We start from the raw sequence: 22,484 nt of genomic DNA, 5'->3' as shown, positions 1-22,484 counted from the left end.
GAAAGAAAGAAAGAAAGAAAGAAAGAAAGAAAGAAAGAAAGAAAGAAAGAAAGAAAGAAATCCTTGACTTATTTTCAATTCTTTATTATATACCTCTTCCTGCTAAAAATAGTCCAAAAAGTTATTCCAGTTACTGGAAAAATTCAGTTAGTTCTGTGCTGGTAAATTGAGGATTTTTGCTCAAATGGCTCCAACTTTTTCTAAACAGTTCTTCCATCAAAAATTCCTTCATTTGAGGAGAGCATTCCCACCATAGTCAAACCCCTTAGCAGTATACAGTGCATCACTGCTCCTACTTACAAATTTCCACCTGGTTCTGTTCAGGGGCAAAGTTTTCCATCTTGGCCTCCTCCCTACTCCTGGCCCCTAAGGTCACCATTTGCAGTTCCAGGCCAGCCCAGTTCCTGGCCCCTAAGGTCACCATTTGCTGTTCCAGGCCAGCCCAGTTCCTGGCCCCTAAGGTCACCATTTGCTGTTCCAGGCCAGCCCAGTTCCTGGGCTGTTCCAACCCCAGCACTGATGGTTGGGGAGGGAGATCCACGCTGAGCCCCACATTGCGTGCCCTCCCATCTGCTCCCTTCTTCCTCCACCCTCTTCCCCACTTCAAGGACTCAGGTGTCCTCACTCCTCTTGTCTGGGCCCAGCTGTCTCTTCCTGCTTCCCCAACCCAGTTTTGTCTGGTGTTTGGGAGAGGAAAATCTGGTTCTGCAAGCACACTCTCAGCCTTTGTGTCTGAGCCCTGGCTCTGCGGTTTCTGCGAGTGTGTATTTCTGGTCCGTGTGGACTGGGGATGCCCTTGGGTACCAGTGAGAGAGAAGAGTGAAAGGGAAACACACAAGTTAACTCGGGGAGACAAGACTATGAATTAAAACCTTTTTATCTTGTCTCGTGTCTTACAAACTATGTGAGACAAAAATGAAGACAGAAAGGGGTAATGATCAAGGCAGCCCTGCACAGAAAGCCTCTTCCCTTGAGAGCTGTGTGCTGAGGCTGTGGTGTTTCAGGGTGGCTGGGGCCTTGAACTCCATCCTTTAGTCCTTTAGGACTAGGGAAAAGACGAAAAAAATCCCTGCTCGGCCCTTTAGCGATACTATTAAAACAGAGCTTCTTTTGGGGCCCTGGGATATAAAGGTAGAGTTCGAGACCCTGCAAATCACCCCAATGAGAGGCTTGCTGGGAGGAGGAGTGGTTGCCAGAGCCTACGCATAGGCAGGCTAGCCCACACTCCAGGAGACCCCTCTGATGAGAAAAGAGGAACATCTCCAAGGGCAGCTGCTCTCTACCTTGCCAAGGCCCCCAATGACAAGCAGGAGAGGAGGAGAACCTGGCCTTGCCGGTTATTATAAATGCTTGCCTTAGAAGTGTCATTCTCTCTTTCCCCAGCAGGGTGGGCTGGGTGCTGGCACAGGCACCCAGCAGCTGTGGCTTGCCCTTATGGTGCCCTTATGGTGCCTTTCTGCAGAAGAGCCCCACCCAGGGCACCTGAACTGTGAGCAAAGCACCCCTGGTATTTCAGCCTCCACCCGGCTGAGCAGCCTTTCCTGCTGCAGCCCTGCTCTCAAGGTCACTGCTCCCCCCCAGGGAGAAGTCAGGGCACCAAATATACTAAGCCTACGGGGTGCCAGATACTTCATATATATGTAGAAATATGAATATATACGGATATAGATATATACATATATATGTAATCTCAGGTAATCACTCAACAATTATGTGAAGGAGGCATTTTTGTCCCCATTTTACAAATAAGGTAACTGAGACTTGGAGAGGTTAAGCAACTTGCCCAAAGTCATCCAGGTGGGAAGACTTTGTGAGTCTTCACGGAAAAGGACTGATCTGGAGGCTCTGGGTGGCCGAGTGGTTCACAGTGCTGAGGACATGAGAGATTTCACGTGCCTCCTGAGGCAGAAAGACAGGCAAGGGCTTTGCCTGGGAAGGTTAATTACGGCAGTTCTCAAAGTGAGACAGGAGCAGTCACATAGCATCTCCTGAGAAAAATCAGCACTCTCTTCAGAAATACACATTTTTCCGAGATTAAAGAAATCCCCAATTTGCTTCTCATCTGTAATTTTATTATGATATTCGCAGCAATAAAGTGACTTGAGGCCCAGTCAGAGGCATCAAGAGTTGGGGGCCGGAGAATTCTGGGTCTTCATCTGAATCCAGTCACCTGGGCCGCCTGAGTGATTCAGTTGTTTGGGCATCTGATTCAACTCAGGTCATGATCTCGAAGTTCACGAGTTCGAGCCCCCACTTGGGCTGTGTGCTGACAGCTGAGAGCCTGGAGCCTGCTTCGGATTCTGTCCCCTCTCTCTGCCCCTCCCCAACTCACTCACTGTCTGTCTCTCTTTCTCAGAAATAAACATTAGAATCCAGTGTGTGTGGTTGAAAGGAACCCTGGAGGAGAGGTGGTGGCAGCTGGAAAGAAAAGACCATGCCCCCTGGGTCTGTAGGAAGAACGCTGCAGGGACCCCCAGAGAGAGCTAAAGGTAGTCCATGTGGGGGGGTGGGGGCGGGGAAGGGGGGGAAGGGAGGTGTTCTCTGCAGGAGGCCTCAGGCCTGCAGGGCTGAGTGTGAAGAGCTGTGCTGAGCCCTGCATCCGGTCGGAAGTACGAGTCTGGAGCTCCTGGCTCGGGATGCTGCAGCTGTTCTGGGGATCTGCACAATTAGAATTCTCCTAGCGCTCAGTGCCCACAGGAATCCAGTCACGTGGTAGACGTGGTGCCTGGAGCTGGGGTCAATGAGAGCTCAGTCTGAGAGAAAAAGCGTTCCTTCCCTCTGAGACATATCCTGCTTTGGTTGTGCACTGCTGGGCTTTTGCTCACATTAAACGTAACCACTTGCAGGGAGAGGAGCTTGCGCGTGACCTCTGCTGGGTGTCTGGGTCTAGCCTGGGAGCTCTCAGGGGCATGGGTGGTGAGTGTGGGACAAAGGAAATCACTTTTCCTTCTGAGCAGGGTTTTGTGAGCCTATTGTTTCTATCAGAGGCTCTGTGTCGGTACTTCCTTCTCTTTTAATTCATTTTCCTCTCTACCACAAGGCTGGCTGCTCTCTAAGCATGACGGGATCTGGTTCTCGGATAACTTTAGGGCTACAGCTTTACAGAGACCACTTCTCTCTTATCCTGCCCAACCCTCCTACACCCCCCACCCCCACCCTGCCAAGATCATGTAGCTAATTAAGAGGGCAAAAGTTTCCAATAGCGTCTCCTGAATCAAAACCAAGGCTTTGGTATTTCTGGGTTTGGGGGACTGAAGAAAGACCAGATGCCCTTCTCTTCCACTTCCTCCAAGTGTCTGGGTGGGAATGCATGTCCTAGTCATTTATGCTCCCCTGTATGATCTGAATCTCCCAGATCATTTCCCTTCAACCCAATCTCCCTCTGTGAAATGAGATATCGAACCTAAGGTCTCGCCCACCTTGAGCCTTCCCTGATCCAGCTTGTTGTTTTTACTGCTGAAACCTCCCTCCAGACACAGGACGAACAGCGCTTTGCTGAGGGAGTTCGATGCTTGCCTGTCGTTTTCCACTTTGTTCCGTGCTGCTGCTTTTTGTCCTTCCTAACTAACACCTTCATTGCTGTCAAAAACCTCCTGTCAGAAATCACTACTCTCCCATGTAATGGGCACTAAGGTTCTGTCAGAAATCCATGCTCTGCTATTAGCAATCGCTGTTTTTTCTGTCAGAAATGTCCACTCTCCTTTAAAAAATCACTGTCTGAAGAAAAATCACCACTCTCTTCAGAAATCCTTGTTCTCTTGTCAAAAGTCCACTAACATCCTGTCAGAAATCAACATTTTCTGCCAGAAAATGCCTGTTTTCCTGTCATAAACCATTGCTCTCCTGTCAAAAATCCCTGGTCTCCTGTCAGAAATGTCTGCTCTGCTGATCCCTGTTTCTTGTCAGAAGTCATTACTTTCCCATAGGAAACCATTGCTCGTTGCCTGATGCTTCTCTGCACAGGGTATTCAGAGTTGTTTGTCATGCTTTGACATTGGTAGGTTTCCAGTGACTTCCTTACTGCTGGCTGTTCTCACCTGTTTTGCTGTATCTCTTTAAGCTCAGTGCTGGGGCAGTGGACACAGCACTGGGGAGTCCATAGTCTCTTGTGTCCCTCCTGAGTGATTACAGACAAATCCTTTTTGCTTCCCGGACCTTTTTCTCCTCTCTTTGTTAGGGATGATAATATCACCGACTCTGCCTGCTTCACAATTTAGATCAGTGACGATTCTGACTTTCAGAAAGCTGCTACCTTGATCTCTCTTCCTATAATTTTCACTCACTGTTGTCTCACAGAGCTAGCCTTCCACCCCTACTCCTAAATCCTCGCTTACCCAGCGGAAATGCCCCAGTTCTGTAACATCCAGATTAACCTGTTCAGTTCTTTGTATGGCATGGTTTCCATAACTGTTACCAGCCTAGCCACATACAACAACCCCCCACCCCCCCGCCACCCCCAACATGTTCTAGTTTGTCTGGATTTCCCTCAGGGTGTGATCTGAGCAGCTCAGAGAACAGGATTGTCATCGTCCTCTTTCTAGAGCAGAGTATTAATGTGGCCCAAGATTGCTTGAGCTTTTGTTACATTTACCATGTAGAATCTTCCCAGCCAAAAGCTCCATTTATTTAAATACCTTTTTTTTTTTTTTTTTTTGCTAGTAGAGACTTGTAATTTTCTTTGAATAGATTTTGCATGTCCTCTTAGGTTAATTTCAAAATATTTAATGTTTTGGATTCTTTAGGGAATGAGATGACTTTTTTTTTTATTGCATTTTCTTTTCCAGTCTTCATTACTGGAATCTAGAAATCATATTGATTGAATTTTAATCTTATAATCTGCAATGTTGCTGAACAGATTTGTCATTTCTATTAATGTTCCTAGAATGCTCTGTATCTTTCTTAGAGTCCTACTCATTCTGTCTTACAATGGGGAAAGCTTTGTTTATGGCGAGCTGTAGCAGTGCTCCAAGCTGTGGCATTTTTCTCCTAGGAAACACTCAACATGAGTGACAACACTCTCTTAAGCAGGAGTTTTGCTGACTACATCTGAAAGAGTATATCAAGAAAAGAAAATGAGGATGACGTTATTAGAGGGATAGTCTGTCTTTTTTTTAAGCTCTGTGCCCAATGTGGGGCTTGAACTCACCAATCCAAGATGAGGAGTCACATGCTCTATCGAATGAGCCAGCCAGGCACCCCTAGAGGGATAATCTTTAATTAATTCCGATTTCTATTTTTAAAAGTAAATCATTCGATACCTCTGGTAACTCAACCATTAATAGCAACAAATTGCTTACCACATACTTCACAACTGAGCACTGATCACACCAAAGTGGAGAACACCTGGCCTGACAATTAAAGCAGGATTTTTACTAAATTGTACACTTCTAAAATGGTGAATTTTGAGGTATGTGAATTATACCCTCCCCCCGCCTCCAAAAAAGCCCCACAAAACCTCAGGAGAAATAAAAAAAAACATAGGTTTTGGAGGCAATATATTGAGCTTGTAACCAGTTCTGCCTCTAACAGGCTCTGTGGCCCTGGACAATTACTTGATTTCTCTGAGTCTCAGTTTCATCCTATGTAGAATGGGATTATGAATTGCCTCTCCTTCATTCCACTGATAAAAGAAACTCTCCTCCCGCACCATATGGAGATGTGGGGTGGCCAATCAAAATATCTCTTTTTCCTAGACGTAATGATTGGTGCAGATGTGCTCATGTGATTGAAAGAGGATTAGTCAAGGTCTTGCAGATGGCTGATGTGGAAGTTGACTCAGGGGGCTCTCTCTGAAATTATAAACTGTAAGGCTCATGGGAGCCAGGGCTAGTGGGGGGTCATCTTTTTCATCACGAAAGAAGAACATGCTAGAAAGTAAAGCTAACACAGAGAAGATGGAAGGAGGGAGAGATCCTGGTAACATTGTTTGAGCTACAGTCTAACCAGAGCTAGACAACTCCTGGTATTTTCATTTTGGTGTGCAAATAATTTCCTTTTTTTCTTAAGCTTGTTTGAGTTGGGTTTCTGTCATAAGCTACCCAAAGAGGCCTGACATAGAAATCTATTCTATAAAGCTGTTGTGAGAATTATTTGTGGCAATACACGTAAAGCAGCCAATGCTTGTATGTAACACGTATTCAAAAATCAAAACTTACTGTTGTCATCATCAACACCATGCAATAGACAGGGACAATTCTGTGTTTGCTTTATACCCTACAGTAGTTAAGACAGTGCTGAGTGTAAAGTGAAATCTCAGTAAACATCCTTATAGACAAATTGATATCTCTCTCTTAATACAGAATTTAAACATGAATTAAATAGCATTTTTCTCTCCTTTCTACTTTCAAGAGATAGAGACAAAGCTACAAAATGGAAAGAATGTTGAACTCGGGTCAAAAGAACAAGGTTCTGTTTCTGACAATGCTCTTTGCATACTGTGTGCCCTCAGGGAGCCAATTCCCTTCTCTGGACCTTCGTTTCTCCATTGGCACTAGATGATCTTAGCCCCTTGTAAGCTCTAACCCTGAGATTCAGGGGTAAAGATAGCAGGGAATTCTTTCAATGCCCCATGGTTTTTGGGGGTTAAAAAATTCAATCTCATGCCCCTTTTGCATCCCTCCCCACAGTTTCCCACAAGGACACATGGTCAAGGATAGTCAGGGTACTTGGGGATGACTACTTGTAAGATTCTGTATCCTCACAGGAAGATGCAAGAAAGTTCAGTACTCCACTTGCTAATGTGGAAGTGTTGCTGAATACATGTCAGAATGATTTTCAGCCACTAGGCCTGAAATACAATGTAATGTCCAGAAACATCAATGGAAAGAATATTTTTCAGTCATCAAGCATTCATTCAGGGCCTTTTAGACACACACTGTGCCAAGTACTAGGGAAACAAAGGGACTGAGTCCCTGTTCTTGAGTCTTACAAGGACTGTTCTTTGAATGTCTTGTTCATCAAGATTTCTCTGGAGTTCAGATGCAAACAGAGATTTTGCTAACCTTTTTGGGTGCCCACTGTGTGCCAGGCACTGGACAGAGTTAGTGTATTTTGTCTTCCCACTTGGTTATAATTTCCTGTACTTGTACCTCTCAGAACCACTGATCTGGCTGAGGCATGGAGACATAATAAGTCTTTGTAAACAATTTCTCACTTCACATCGAGGGCCTGACCCTCACAGCCTCATCCTCTCTCATCCTTGCTGTCTGATCATAAATGAAGCTTCCCTCTGTGGTGGAACCTAGAGCCGCAGCGCATACAGGCATCTAAAGCCCCCACTTTGTAGAAGACATGAGGCACTGATTTTTACTCAAGTATTTGAGTAATCATTTTTATATTAAAAATAAACATAGTGGGGCACCTGGGTGGCTCAGTTGGTTAAGCATCTGACTCTTGATTTCTGCTCAGGTCAGATCTCAGTTTGTGAGATCGAGCGCCACATCGGGCTCTGTGCTGACAGGGTGGAGTCTACTTGGGATTCTCTCTCTCCTTCTCTCTCTTTACTCTCTCCCGCTCATGTGCGTGCACTCTCTTTTTCTCTCTCTCTGTATCTCAAAATTAAAAAAAAAAAAACACTTAAAAAAATAAATAATGATAGATCACAGAATACACTTCAAGATTTGAACAATATTTTATTTTATTTTATTTTATTTTATTTTATTTTATTTTATTTTATTTTAGAGAGAGAGAGCATGAGCAGGGAAGAGGGACAAAGGGAGAGAAAGAGAGAATCCTAAGTAGGCTCCACACTCAGCCCAGAGCCCAAGATGGGGCTTGATCCCACGACCCTGGGATCATGACCTGAGCTGAAGTCAAGAGTCACATGCCTAGCCAGGCATCTGAATCACCCTGGCATCCCTGAGATTTGAACAAATCTAAGATTCATTCATTTTTTTCCGACAAGTATTTTTTTAATGTTTATTATTTATTATTGAGAGAGAGAGAGAGAGAGAGAGAGAGAGAGAGAGAGAGAGATGGAGCACAAGCAGGGGACGGTTAGAGAGAGAAAGAGACACAGAATCTGAAGCAGGCTTCAGGCTCTGAGCTGTCAGCACAGAGCCTGATGTGTGGCTGGAACCCACAAACTGTGAGATCATGACCTGAGCCGAAGTGGGATGCTTAACTGAGCCACCCAGCTGCCCCTTTTCCAACAAATATTTATTGAATGATGACTGTGTGCCAGGCATTGTCCTAGGCCCTGGGGATTGAGCAGTAAATAATTCAGTAAAAAAAAAAAAATTTTTTTTTTTTTTTTTTGGTCATGGGGCTCTCATTCTAGTGAAGTAAACAGACAAAAAACATAGTATTTCAAATGCTGACATGTGCTATAGAGAAAAATAGGGCAAAGAAGGGGACTTCATACACATGTCCAGCTTGCAAAGGATTGCTTTGGATTTCTCCATCTGATTCCTTGGGGATCCTTCTCCTTGCTTCTGCCACAAGGGTCGCTAGGGTGGGGAGTGGGGTTGAAGGTGGGAGTTGGGGATGGGGTGGGAGGTGACCAAGAGACCAGCTAGCCTCAGAGATGCAGCTTGAGCATATCGACCCAAAGAGAGGAGATGCTGAAGGAAGGGAGAAGGTAGCTTGCCCACCCAGAGGTGCTTCATGGCCCAGAACCCACACATTCTGGGCTTGAGCCCTCTTTAGCGGGTTTCTGACCATATTTCTACCTCCTCACTCAATGCAGTCCCTGCTTGTGTTTCTCGGATGCCCAGACAGCTGCCTTGGGGAACCTCCTTCAGCTGATGACCCACCTTCACCCAGGTCTACCCAAGCTCTTTGTCATTCTAGCCGAAGGCAGCCCTGCTCTCTGGCACCATCCCACCTCCTATGGCTACCAAGCTTTACAGTGTGCTGGGTATTCTCCTAGTCACACACAGTGGTGGTTCCTCATGGCCCACTGGAGGGCAGAGGAGATGGCAAACCAGAGAAGGGAGCCCGACAAGCAGCGGGATACAGGGCAGTCTTGCCACATAGGACAGACATGCAAGCCAGTGGTTCTCAAACTTGATGAGAGTCACCTGTGTGCTTGTTAAAATAGAGACTCTGGGCCCCACCGCCAGAGTTTCTGATGCGTACGTCTGGGACGGGGGCCCCCGGACATGTAGAATCGACACATCTAACAGGATCCAAGTGCCCCCTGGGCTGCTGGTGCTGGGCCCACACTGAGATTCTTTGCTCTGTGCCACCTGGTGAGGCAGGCTGTCTGCCTTCTGTGCCCCAAGCTCCTGCTGGGCCCTTCCCTTCCCTCTAATTTGTGAACCCTTCTCTACCTTCATTGTCTTCCCTTCCTAGGCCATCTGGTTTTCTCTCTCACTCTAAAAAATGCTTTTGGAATGTGATCTGAAAAAGATTATACTAAGTGGCAAATAGCTGATCATAGCTATTGTCCGCCTTCTAGGAATATTTGGATTTTGACTGTCTGATAAACCCAAAGCTAAAGAAATAAAACTCTGATGGTGGACTTCAGAGGTCAGCTAGTGAATGGTGGTTGTGTTTGGGGGACCCAGAGCCTGGGGACACTGTGTAGGTGGCCACTTACCATACCTCCCGCTGTGTGCCTATGGGGGAATGTCCCCACCCAGCCTGGATAAGAATTGAAATTCTGTGTCCCTCTTCTCCAGAAGCAGTGAGGCAAATATGCCGCTACTGAAGAGAAAAGCAACTAATGGCAATAATTAAATCCCCCAAGGAGACAGGATCCTCAGTGTCCTTTGTGTTCTGGGAGTGTCTTTTGCTTTGGTGGAAAGAAAGAAAATCTGTTGTGACAGGCTCTGATTCCCCCGCTGAGGGAGGCCCTGCTGTGGTTGCATCAGGGCCTGGGTCTGACTCTGAAAAATAAACAGAACAGGATTTGAAGAATTAAGGTCATGCTCCCCTACCCCAGGTTTTAAAAAGAAAGAGTGGATAGGCTCCGGGGGGTGGGGGGGTGGGGAGGGCTGCATAAAGAAGAGGCTGGAAAAGAAGGTGCATGGAGGCAAGTCAGCCTGGCCAAACAGCTCATCTGTCCAGAATTTCACCCCTGAGCTCTTGCCCTCCAATCCCGAGAGGCATGTCTTGGCCTCACGGCCTCTTAGTCATCTCCTGAGAAGCAGTTGTCTCCCGGAAAGAAGGAAAATGCTGGCAGGAGAAGTCACAGAGAGAAAGGAGCAGGGTCTATGGGTGGGCCAGAGGGAGGTGTCCTTCCAAGCTGACTTGAGGCCAGTGATGTGGCACAGGTGGCAAGCACTGGCCTGGAAGTCAGAGGCCTGGGTTCTTGTTCTGGTGTGGCCTGGGCCAAGTCACTGTCCTCTCCACCACCCACCAAGGAGTTAGCTGAGATGACTTCTAAATATCCCTTCAAGGATGCCCGGGTGGCTCAGTGGGTTGACTTCGGCTCAGGTCATGATCTTACCGTTCGTGAGTTGGAGCCCTGCGTTGGGCTCTGTGCTGACAGCTCGGAGCCTGGAGCCTGCTTCGGATTCTGTGTCTCCCTCTCTCTCTGCCCCTCTCCCGCTCACACTCTGTCTCTCTGTCTCTCAAAAATAAGCTTCAAAATGTTAAAAATAAATAAACAAATATCCCTTCAGACCCTGAAGTTCTCCAACTTATTCTGCCATGAGAGGTGCTTCAGTTAAGAGTTCATGCAGGAGGACTACTGGGATGACATTGTTGGGGGGGGGGGTTGTTTTGTTTTGTTTTGTTTTTTGTTTTAATCTCTTCTCTTGGCCTCAGATGGAATTTCACACAAGGACATGTCTGGTGCAAAGCATTTCCCTAATCTGTCTTCACTGGTTACTTCTGAAGCCATGTTACACACTGGGAAACCCTCCCGATTTTCTCCCCTCTGCTCCACCTCCCACCCGTCTACTACTTGCCATTCTTGTTGGTTTTGCCAAAGGAACTCTGTGATCATCCCATCTGCCCTTGTCTGCCCCTGAGAAATACCTTTCTCCGGTGCCCTTGACAACCCAGATTAGAAGCAACCAGACTGAATTTGTTTCACATGTAACTTTGGTAACATGCCTATTTAAGTGTGTGTGTGTGTGTGTGTGTGTGTGTGTGTTGCACAAAGACTTACGCTGAAGGCACTGTAACATGGAGGTTAAGATCTCAGGTTTTGGCATCACACACACCTAGATTCAAATCCTGCCTCTGCTACTTATTAGCTGTGTGATCTTGGGCAAATTGCCTAACCTTTCTTAGGCTCAGATTACTCTTCTGCAAATTGACAATTATATTTACCCTAAGAATTTGCTGGGGACGACTTCCTTCTCACAGCACAACACTTGTTTCAGAGATAATCAGAACATTCCATCAGTGTCTTGGGCATGTCTCCTTTCTTGTGGATAGTAGTACTTCTTTCTACTGCTGCTCTCTCGTTGTGGGTCACCCTCCTGTACACCCAGACACCTGGAATTCTTAGCCAAAGTTCCCTAGGTAGGCCATGGAAACCAAGTAGAAGAGACCCCTCTTCCTGACCCATTGGCCCATCAGCCTTCGTAAGACCACATGCCAGGCACATGCAGATTTCTTTCCTGAAGGCTTAGGGTGATTTCAGAGAGTCGGAACAGAACCTAGAGCACTAGTGTTTTTGAACTTTTTCTTGAATCCACAAGGGAAGACTTGGATCTTCCTATGGAGGGCCCGCTTGGATGCCATCCCACTCCTATGACTTTATAGTTGTGTTTAAGTTTGTTTATTTATTTCGAGAGAGAGAGAGAAAGAACACAAGCGGTGGAGGGGCAGAGAGAGAGGGAGAGAGAGAATCCCAAACAGGCTCCATGCAGTTAGTGTAGAGCCCAATGAGGGGCTTGAACCCATGAACCGTGAAATCATGACCTGAGCTTAAGCCGAGAGTCGGGCATTTAACCAACTGAGCCACCCGGGTGCCCCACCCATTCCTGTGACTTTGGACCTCATGTGCAGAAGCACACTGTCCTCTTTGGTCTGTGCAAGGCCCTGCTCTTGTGTTAGCTATTCATTCCCTTATCCACTCCCCCCAGCCCCCTGCCATTCTCCTTTCCCTATAGGCAATCATGGATTTACGCTGCATCTTTTATATTAATTTCCTGTGATGTGTGTTTATGTAAATGGTTTTATGTCATATAGTGCATTCTTTTTCTCCCTTCTTCCTCTTGGCCCTAAGCCTGTAAGGTCCATCTGTGTTGCTATGCACGCTTCTAGCTGGGTTTCTTCCTCTACTTTCCCCACAGTGGTCTTTGGGTGACCTTCAGCTTCCCTACCACAGATAGCAATGCCACGATGAGCCTCCTCTGTCTCCTAACCTGACTCACCTGCTTTCAGACTGGCCAGCACAACCTCTAATCTTAGGGTCCAACAACTCACAGAGAGTGCTGTCTCCCCCATCCTTCTTGAATCGTGAAGACTCTGGGCAGAGAATTGAGCACTGATGTTTGTGCCACTTGTTTCATACGGGAGGGTGGGGGCTCTAGACCTGTGGTCCTTGACAACAGAAGCTCTTCTGTGAGGTTCATAGCAGACCTTGTGCTTCCTTCTGTTGGTTGACCATTTCAAGGAAGCCCATCTCCCAAAGGTAACCAGTTTTTCCCACTCAGAAATGTAATAGATGTATCCTTCACTAGCAACACATTTACTGTGCCTTTGGGGTCATCTTGAGGAGATTTTGGTTTCTTCTGGGGGGAGGGGGGGCTTGAGTAGGCACAGGTAGTGTTGCTGGCATTGCAGAAGAGCTATATTTGATTTTCATGGCTGCGGTGGGCTCTTATGGGGAAGGGCATTGGCCTCAATTAAATTCTTCATCAGTAATTCCCTTCTAATAAGAAGGGCTCAGTGGTTTGCCAGTTCCTCCCAAAGCTTTATCAGGATTAAATACTGTTCACTGAATGGTATCTATTCTTATTCAGCAAATTTTCAGGGATTTCCTGACTTTTTTTTTTATCCTTCTTGTCCTTCTTTACTCTGGCTACTTCCTCCCTCAAACTGTCTCTTCTCGGGGGTCCAGAGGTGCTGCCTAGGACTCAAAAAGTGCCACACAGGAAACCTTGACCCAGGCCATGCCTCTATACCCCTGGGTTATTGGCTTGTGTGGCCCTGATCCACTGGCTTGGCCTTTCAAGGGCTTAGTTTTCTTGTTAAAATAAAGGGGAGTGTTGGAGAGTTGAGGCCTTCTGGCTCTTGATGTCTAGGATTTTGCAAAGTTCAATATTCCTTGGCTTTCCAAAATGTAGCACTTTTTCTTTCCTTACATCAGCTGTGATTCCCAGCCTAAAATGACTATGACCATAACCCTGTGATCCCAACTGCCCATCATGTCCTCCTGCCTCTCTAGCCCCCAGCCCTTTCTGAGGACTCTCCATTTCTCACCTCTTTCTCCTGCTCATTCTCACATACCTTTCCTCAAGGAATTCCCATCCCTCTCTAGTCTCCCTCATTGAAATGACTGTCCAGGCATGTGGGGTCTGTCCCTCCTTTCTCAACCCTCCCTGCAGCCCCACATTCCCCCCCAGAGGTTCTTGTCAGGTAAGTGGCAGCTGAGTGTGCTTTGAAGGCACTTACCTTGCCCTAGAATTACCCCAGATTCTTTTTTTTTTTAATGTTTATTTTTGAGACACACACACACACACACACACACACACACACACACACACACAGAGTGAGCTGGGGAGGGGCAGAGAGAGAGGGAGACACAGAATCCGAAGCAGGCTCCAGGCTCTGAGCTGTCAGTACAGAACCTGATGCAGGGCTCAAACCCATGAACCGTGAGAGCATGACCTGAGCCAAAGCCAGATGCTCAACTGACTGAGCCACCCAGGTGCCCCTAGAACTACCCCAGATTCATGATGCTCCTCTTCATCAGGAGTAATCTGGGCTATGCAGGAGCCCTCACTGTCATGCCAGAGTCTCAGGCTACCCCCAGATCCTCTATAGCTTCCCCCCAAATCTGTTTCTCAGGCCAACAAATCTCCTCTATGGCAGACTGACAGGCCTCTTGACATTTCCTCAGTCAAAGCAAGCCCACAAGGATTCCCACCCTCCTGGATTTCAAACTTGGGTGTGAGATCAACTCTAAACTTCCAATCTGATTCTTTCCTTCCTCAACTTTAATAGCTTTTTCTTCTCCCAGTGCCCACTGGAGTGGGAAGGAAAGGATCTCCACCCCCTTTTCTTATATTATAGCCTCCATCTTCTACAGGGCGGTGGCCCTCACAGCCAGACCGGCATGCACAAAATTGGGCTCTGCTCTACCTTATGGAAGGAATCATGAGCTAAGGCCCCCAGGCTTGACTTTTGATGTGGGAGCTGCCAGACAACCAGGAACTAAAGACAAAAACGCAGTGCTTTACCATCCCCAAAATATTTCTGTTCCATTTTGTGTATATGTGTGATCTCTGGTCCTTCTCTAGATTAGCATTATTGCTTAGGCAGATAATATATATATGTTTAATTTCTACTGCATGAAAGTCACTGTGCTGAGGGAGGAGGAGACAAATAACCAGACATGGTCTCTGGCCACGTGGAACTCATGTTCTGTGAATGGTGATTAAGGTAAATAAGCAACTAACCTGCAGCAGGAAGTTCTCAGTGCATGAGAGACACGGTGCAATGGCTAAAGCAAGGGGGTTTTGCAGAGGACTTGGTGTGTTTTAAAGTTTTTTTTTTAATGTTTATTTATTTTTGAGAGCGAGAGAGAGAGAGAGAGAGACAGAGTGTGAGCGGGGAAAGGGCAGCAAGAGAGGGAGACACAGAATATGAAGCAGGCTCCAGGCTCTGAGCTGTTCAGCACAGAGCCCGACACGGGGCTCGAACTCATGAACTGTGAGATCATGACCTGAGCTGAAGTCTGACGCTCAAGTGACTGACCCACCCAGGCGCCCCTGACTCGGTGTGTTTTAGATGAGATGCTGGTGGAAAGAGTGTTGAAACCACACGTGACTAGGATTTCAAGACTGGCTTCAGGAAATACAGAGGTTTTTGAGGAGGATCTGGTTCCCTCCGGTACCCTCTGCCACTGGAATTGCCGTTCTGATTGCTCACCACACACTGGGCCTGTTTCCGGGTAGTTCCTGGACTTCGGCACACCTCACGGGAGCTGCGCGGATTCACACCGTATGTGTCTGACTGGTTCCTAATGAGCTAAGGAAAGTCCAGAGCAAAATTCGACTCTTTCGGAGTTCCCCCAGAAGGGAAAAAATGGCTTTTACAGGTGGAGGTAGCCTATGGAATCACTCCTTGCCCCCAGCAAACCTATCACCTGGCCACCCTCATCTCTGCGAGCAGCAGCAAGAGCTACCTCTACAAGCACAGCTATAGCATCCAAGGCGTGGATGATGAAGAGCCAGCAGGGTTCCCCGCCAAAGAGGATCTAGGGAGGCGGCTGCAACACTCTTTGGGTGCCAGTGGTGAGGCTGGGAGGCCCCGGCAGGTGGGGGTGCATTAATCCAACAGATACTTGCTGATAATATCAGAGAGTGGTAAGTGCTACACAAAAAAAATAGAGTGATGGGCTAAAGCTGGTCAGGGAAGTTTAGCAAAAAAATACAGTACTTCTCGTGGACTTCTGAATTGGGCATAAATGACCCTATAATTATTATTGGAGTAAATTATGTTATTCGTCTCCACATGCCCCAGAGCAGTTATATGTATTATTCTTGACATCTACAGTTTATTAACTATTTAGCACTAATTTAATAACAGGCCAAACTTACCTTGTTTTCTTCTAAGCTTCTGTTAGATTGAATTAAGATAGTTCTGTCTACTTCTTGTTGAACCGCATGGAGTTAAAGAGGTTGCTTCTTTGGCTCAAACTGCAATTAAGTCTGATAACCTCGCACAGAGAGCAGCTGCCATGAAGAAAAAAAAATGGGGGAAGCAATCAATTCATTGAAGAATGATCAGAGGAGAGGAAATGGAGGTGTTGGATATAGGGAATATGGACCATAAGTTGTGAGCAATCTTCTCATTTATAGTTGATGGGAACATTACACCTCCTTTCAAAGTGGTCATTTAACAGAGCTAATAATCAGCCATGGGTCATTTCCACCTAAAATCACCTCTTGTTTTCTCTGAAAGGATCCTCTTAAGAAAGCACAAAGCTCAGCCACCAAGAAAGTCTAACGGTAACACCCCCGAAAACAACATCAGCTGTTGCAACCTAAGGTTTCTAAGATTTACAGAAAGAGAACAAGCGAGTGCAGGGGAAAGGTCAGCTCGTGTCAGTTTGGAGTCTGGCCTGGCACTGGTTGGGTAGACTCGGCCATCTCCTCTCCCAGGGAGGGCCGCTAATTCGCTTTGCTCCATGATTTAAAGTGCTATCGATTTGTCTGTGACATTCAAGTATTTTTGAAGATTGGGCTTTCAAATATTCAGAGCATTTTACCCCAAATGACCAAATCTAATGGAGATTAGAATGATATATAGAAATGAGAAGAGACTTGAGCAGTATTCCTTAAATCTCATTATCCTTTTGATAAACCACTTAGCTTTCTGTTCAACATTCTGTTTAATTTTCTTTTCCTCTATAGTGAGATCGATAATTTTAAGTATTATTTCTCAAAGTTTCCATTACCAGTGGGAGCCTCAATAAGCAAATAGCCACCACATGCTTAATAGCTTAAACTCACAATACCAGATGGAAGGGATCTGACTCTTCCTTTTTGTTCTGTGAGAAGGAAAATTTGCTATGATTTCAGAGTGGGAAATCTAGGTCAGGATTTATAAAACCCATCTTCCAGTATGAAGAGACATTCGTATTTTGGTTTCTCAGAGGACTGGAGCCCTCAATGCCAAGCGGAAGGAGGAGAGCTAGTTATGGGGGAAAGCGAGGAGTGCCATGTTGGATGAAGGAAGCTACCTTCTTCATGCCATTCGGGTCAGTCACTAATAGAAACCATCCCTGCTGAGCAGGGAGCTAGAGCTGAGGCTCAAAGTGCTGGAGCTGACATATTGGAAATGGTGGTGGTTACACACAGGCATACCTTGGAGATATGGCAGGTTCCATTCCAGACCACAGCAATGAAGGAAATATCGCAATAAAGCGAGTCAAATGGATTTTTTTGGTTTCCCAGTGCGTGTAAAAGTTATGTCTATTAAGTGTGCAATAACATTATGTCTAAAAAGCCAAAGTAAGTACCTTAATTAAAAATACTTTATTGCTACAAATAAAGAAACTGATCCCATTCACAATTGCACCAAGAAGCATAAAATACATAGGGATAAATCTAACCAAAGATGTAAAAGATCTGTATGCTGAAAACTATAGAAAGCTTATGAAGGAAATTGAAGAAGATATAAAGAAATGGAAAAACATTCCATGCTCATGGATTGGAAGAATAAATATTGTCAAAATGTCAATACTACCCAAAGCTATCTACACATTCAATGCAATCCCAATCAAAATTGCACCAGCATTCTTCTCAAAACTAGAACAAGCAATCCTAAAATTCATATGGAACCACAAAAGACCCCGAATAGCCAAAGTAATTTTGAAGAAGAAGACCGAAGCAGGAGGCATCACAATCCCAGACTTTAGCCTCTACTACAAAGCTGTAATCATCAAGACAGCATGGTGTTGGCACAAAAACAGACACATAGACCAATGGAATAGAATAGAAACCCCAGAACTAGACCCACAAATGTATGGCCAACTAATCTTTGACAAAGCAGGAAAGAACATCCAATGGATAAAAGACAGTCTCTTTAACAAATGGTGCTGGGAGAACTGGACAGCAACATGCAGAAGATTGAAACTAGACCACTTTCTCACACCATTCACAAAAACAAACTCAAAATGGATAAAGGACCTGAGTGTGAGACAGGAAACCATCAAAACCCTAGAGGAGAAAGCAGGAAAAGACCTCTCTGACCTCAGCCGTAGCAGTTTCTTACTTGACACATCCCCAAAGGCAAGGGAATTAAAAGCAAAAATGAACTACTGGGACCTTATGAAGATAAAAAGCTTCTGCACAGCAAAGGAAACAACCAACAAAACTAAAAGGCAACCAACAGAATGGGAAAAGATATTCGCAAATGACATATCGGACAAAGGGCTAGTATCCAAAATCTATAAAGAGCTCACCAAACTCCACACCTGAAAAACAAATAACCCAGTGAAGAAATGGGCAGAAAACATGAATAGACACTTCTCTAAAGAAGACATCCGGATGGCCAACAGGCACATGAAAAGATGCTCAACGTCACTCCTCATCAGGGAAATACAAATCAAAACCACTCTCAGACATCACCTCACACCAGTAAGAGTGGCCAAAATGAACAAATTAGGAGACTATAGATGCTGGAGAGGATGTGGAGTAACGGGAACCCTCTTGCACTGTTGGTGGGAATGCAAATTGGTGCAGCCACTCTGGAAAACAGTGTGGAGGTTCCTCAAAAAATTAAAAATAGACCTACCCTATGACCCAGCAATAGCACTGCTAGGAATTTACCCAAGGGATACAGGAGTACTGATGCATAGGGGCACTTGTACCCCAATGTTTATAGCAGCACTCTCAACAATAGCCAAATTGTGGAAAGAGCCTAAATGTCCAGCAACTGATGAATGGATAAAGAAATTGTGGTTTATATACACAATGGAGTACTACCTGGCAATGAGAAAGAATGAAATATGGCCCTTTGTAGCAACATGGATGGAACTGGAGAGTGTGATGCTAAGTGAAATAAGCCATACAGAGAAATACAGATACCATATGTTTTCACTCTTATGTGGATTCTGAGAAACTTAACAGAAACCCATGGGGGAGGGGAAGGAAAAAAAAAAAAGAGAGAGAGAGGTTAGAGTGGGAGAGAGCCAAAGCATAAGAGACTCTTAAAAACTGAGAACAAACTGAGGGTTGATGGGGGGTGGGAGGGAGGGAAGGGTGGGTGATGGGTACTGAGGAGGGCACCTTTTGGGATGAGCACTGGGTGTTGTATGGAAACCAATTTGATAATAAATTTCATATATTGAAAAAAATACTTCATTGCTAAAACATGCTAGCCGTCATCTGAGCTTTTAGCGAGTCACAGTCACTGATCACAGATCACCATAATAAATATAATAATAATGAAAAAGTTTGAAATACTGCAAGAATTGCCAAAATGTGACGTAGAGACACAAAGTGGGCAAATGCTGCTGGAAAAATGGTGCCAACAAGTTTGTCCCATGCAAGGTTGTCACAAACCTCCAATTTGTAAAAAAACAAAAAACAAACAAAAATCCCCACAGTATCTGTGAAGTGCAGTAAAGCTAAGTGCAATAAAACAAGGTATGCCCGTATATGGGGGTACTGGCATGCCAGCCCTCTCCTGAGAACCAACCCATATCCCCTTCTCGGAGACTCTACTCCCTGCTAAGACTTCTCATCACCCTTACCTTCTGCCACAGCTAATTTGACCATGAATGGATATGTGACTCCAGCAGGACCAATCAGATGCTCTCTCCTGGGAATGTGGAATTGGGGCTCAGGAACTTTGTAGGCTTTTTTTTCTGCCTGGCACTTGAACTGCCTAGGATATGAAGCTGGGATTAGGGCACCCATGTTTGGATGTGGTTCAGTGAGCAGAGAAAGATAATTACAAAAGCAAACACTTGCAAAGTGCCAGACACTGTTCAAAGAACTTTACATTCATTCATTTAATCTCACCACAGTCCTATGAGGTAAGTGCTGTAATTACCTTCAACCACACTTTATAAGTGAGGAAACTGAAGAAGCTTAAGGAACTTGCCCAAGGTTATGAGCAACTAAATGGTGGAGTTAATTTTCATAATCTAGGCATTTTGACTCCAGAGATTGTCCTTAACCATATGCTGAAATGCTGTCTGGAGGAATGGAGGGAATAGGAGAGAAGGAGAGAGAGAGGAATGAGTCAGATATAAGAGACAATATAGCTCTAGAGAGAGAGATTTGGAGAGACAAGCCAGCCTAACTCTCATCAGTTTGGCAGTTTCTGTCATCAGTCCTTATGAGGCCTGGCCATACTTCCTGTCTCTGGTTCCACCAGATCCCTCTGTTTCTAGTCAATTTTCTTTTTTGCTTAAACCAGCTTGAATGGGTTCTGTTCATTGCAAACAAATGATCTCTGACTCAATAAAATGGAATAGGAGGGAACATTTTCCAGCAGGGGGTCTGAGATTAGATAAAACTGTGTTATGTTAATCAGCTAGAGAAGCGTGTGAGAGATGTTTTAATTTTGCTCTTTCCTAAATTCACACAGTATACTAAGCACGGATGATATAATTGCTTTAATATCCAAGATTAAATATCATACAAAGCTGTAGTTTAGAAAAAGGAATGTAATCTCTGCCCAATGACTAGGGCTTAATACAATCATAACCTCACTTCCACCTGATGGAATTGGGTGTAAATTATAGGGGTAGCTTTTTAGAATGACAATAAACCAAGGACTGATAAGTATAGGGTGTAAATGAAGGGTATAGATGATGCATTCTTAATTAGTCTTAATTTTTGTCTCTTAGTTAATATGTTTTTAATTATTGCATGAGTTCTCCATTGCTGCATTACAGATCATCCCCCAAGACTCAGTGGCTTAAAAAAAACATCATTTTATTCTCTTTCATGGTTTCTGTGGGTCAGGAATTCAGACAGGACAAAGCAGAGATGGCTTATCTTGGCTCTGCAACGTCTAGGACATTAGTTGGGAAGACATGAAATTTGGGTGTGACTGAGGGCTCTAATCATCTGATTTGTGAGGTGTGTCTGCTTTTGTTGCTGGTTATTGGCTGAGACCTCACCCAGGCTGTCATCCAAAGCACCTGCATGTGACTTTTCCAAGTGATTTTTCCATATGACCTAGTTGGTTTTCTCACAGTGCGGCTGCTGGGTACCAAGAATGAACATCGTCAGAGAGAACCAGGTAGAAGCTGTATCACATCTTATGATCTCTTCTTAGGAGTCATACAGCATCCCTGCTTTTATAGAACAAGTCTGCCCGGTTCAAGAGGTGGGAACACAGGTCCCACTCTTGAGGGGAGAAATGTCAAAAGTCACACAATAAGAATAAATTTGGGTGGGAGATACTGTTGCAGACATTTTTGGAAAGCTAGCACAGAAACAAAATACAATGACAAATGTTGATTTTTAAAAAAGAAAATCCGTGGAAGCCTGTAAGTCTCATACTTTTTCTTTTTCTTTTTTTTTAAGCAGAGCATTGGGACATCTGGGTGGCTCAGTTGGTTAAGTGTCCAACTCTTGGTTTTGGCTCAGGTCATGATCTCACAGTTCTTGAGTTTGAGCCCTGAATCGGGCTCCACACTGATAGTGCAGAGCCTGCTTAGGATTCTCTCCCTCTCTCTCTCTCTCTCTCTCTCTCTCTCTCTGTCTCCTCCTTGTGCTCTCTCTTTCAAAATAAATAAACTTTAAAAATAAATAAATAAATAAGCAGAGCATTTAGTAAATTCTTCTGTGGCCTGATTGAAACTGTCATCAATTGAATGGAACAGTTTACAGCAAGGGGAACTGATACTCCAGACTTGATTCTGCCGGCACAGGACTACTATTGATGAGACACTCATGAGAGTTTGGGAGATAGTGTCCATTCCACTAAAGCAGGACAAGTCCAATGTGTATCTTTAGACTTTCAACAGAGATGATCTCATGGTGAGAACCTTGGAAAGGGAGTAAAGCTAAAAAAGGATGGCTCTAAAAATAAAATTCAGAACCTAAAATTGTGAATGATCCTAATGAGGAAGAAAAAGAAAAGATATGTAAAGAAAACAGCGTTTCTACTGATGAGCTCCGATTTGAAGAGGACACACATAGAGAGGGGAAGGAGGGGCAGAAAACTAAGGATGTGTATTGAAGAATGTCACAAATTTTTCGGATTGTCAGAGGAAAGCAAGAACACAGGGGAGGTCGAGGTTTTGAGGATTGGGAGAAACTAAAGATCAACAGCCAGGGAGATTCTTCTGACCATGTGTGGGAGAGAACAACCCGTTTCCAAACTCATCAGGTAGTCTGTTAAACAACTAGAGTTAAGAAGGAAAACCTTCACAAAAAAAGTTTCCTACAATTGACAGAAAGGAAACACAACGTCTTCACTTATTTTTTCTTCTTGACTACCAGGGACTTGCAAACTTAGGAAGACTGTGTGTCTAGGCTGCTTAGGTTAAACCCAATGCATACCTGTGGCCCAGGTGTAATTGTTAATAGGGTTCCATGTCATTCTCAGGAGTCCCATTAGGAACTCTGGACAAGATAGGATAGAGACAGCTACATAATTTGCTGGACCCAGTGAAAAGTTAAAATGCGGAGACCTTTGTTCAAAAAGTAGGGGGAAAATGCTGTCAAAGGTACTAAAACATAAAGCTTTTTCCTTTCTTCTGCAGTCTTTCTTGACTTGTCATGGTGTTTTTTATTTTATGTTGTTCTTTTTTGTAGAGAGAGAAAGAGTGCAAGCAAGGGAGAGGGGTAGAAGGAGAAAGAGAGACTCTTAAGCAGGCTCCACACCCATTGTGGAGAGAGAGAGAGAGAGAGAGAGAGAGAGAGAGAGAGAGAGAGAGAGAGAGA

General features: G+C 44.9%; 1 long non-coding RNA gene across 3 annotated transcripts in view; it reads left to right on the top strand.

The window, feature by feature from the left end:
• Nucleotides 1-22,484, top strand: part of LOC121036409 (uncharacterized) — a 123,158-nt gene that overhangs the window by 33,128 nt on the left and 67,546 nt on the right. For all 3 annotated transcript variants that reach the window (XR_005793336.1, XR_005793334.1, XR_005793335.1), the window contains exon 3: nt 2,357-2,489. This is a non-coding gene — a long non-coding RNA (uncharacterized LOC121036409). The remainder of the gene's footprint in view (nt 1-2,356; nt 2,490-22,484) is intronic.

This window comes from Herpailurus yagouaroundi, unplaced genomic scaffold (genome assembly GCF_014898765.1).
Source record: "Herpailurus yagouaroundi ecotype Mexico unplaced genomic scaffold, PumYag 162, whole genome shotgun sequence".
Taxonomy (NCBI): domain Eukaryota; kingdom Metazoa; phylum Chordata; class Mammalia; order Carnivora; family Felidae; genus Herpailurus; species Herpailurus yagouaroundi.
The sequence above is the reverse complement of the archived record's forward strand: the minus strand, read 5'-3'. Positions and strand labels throughout refer to the sequence as shown.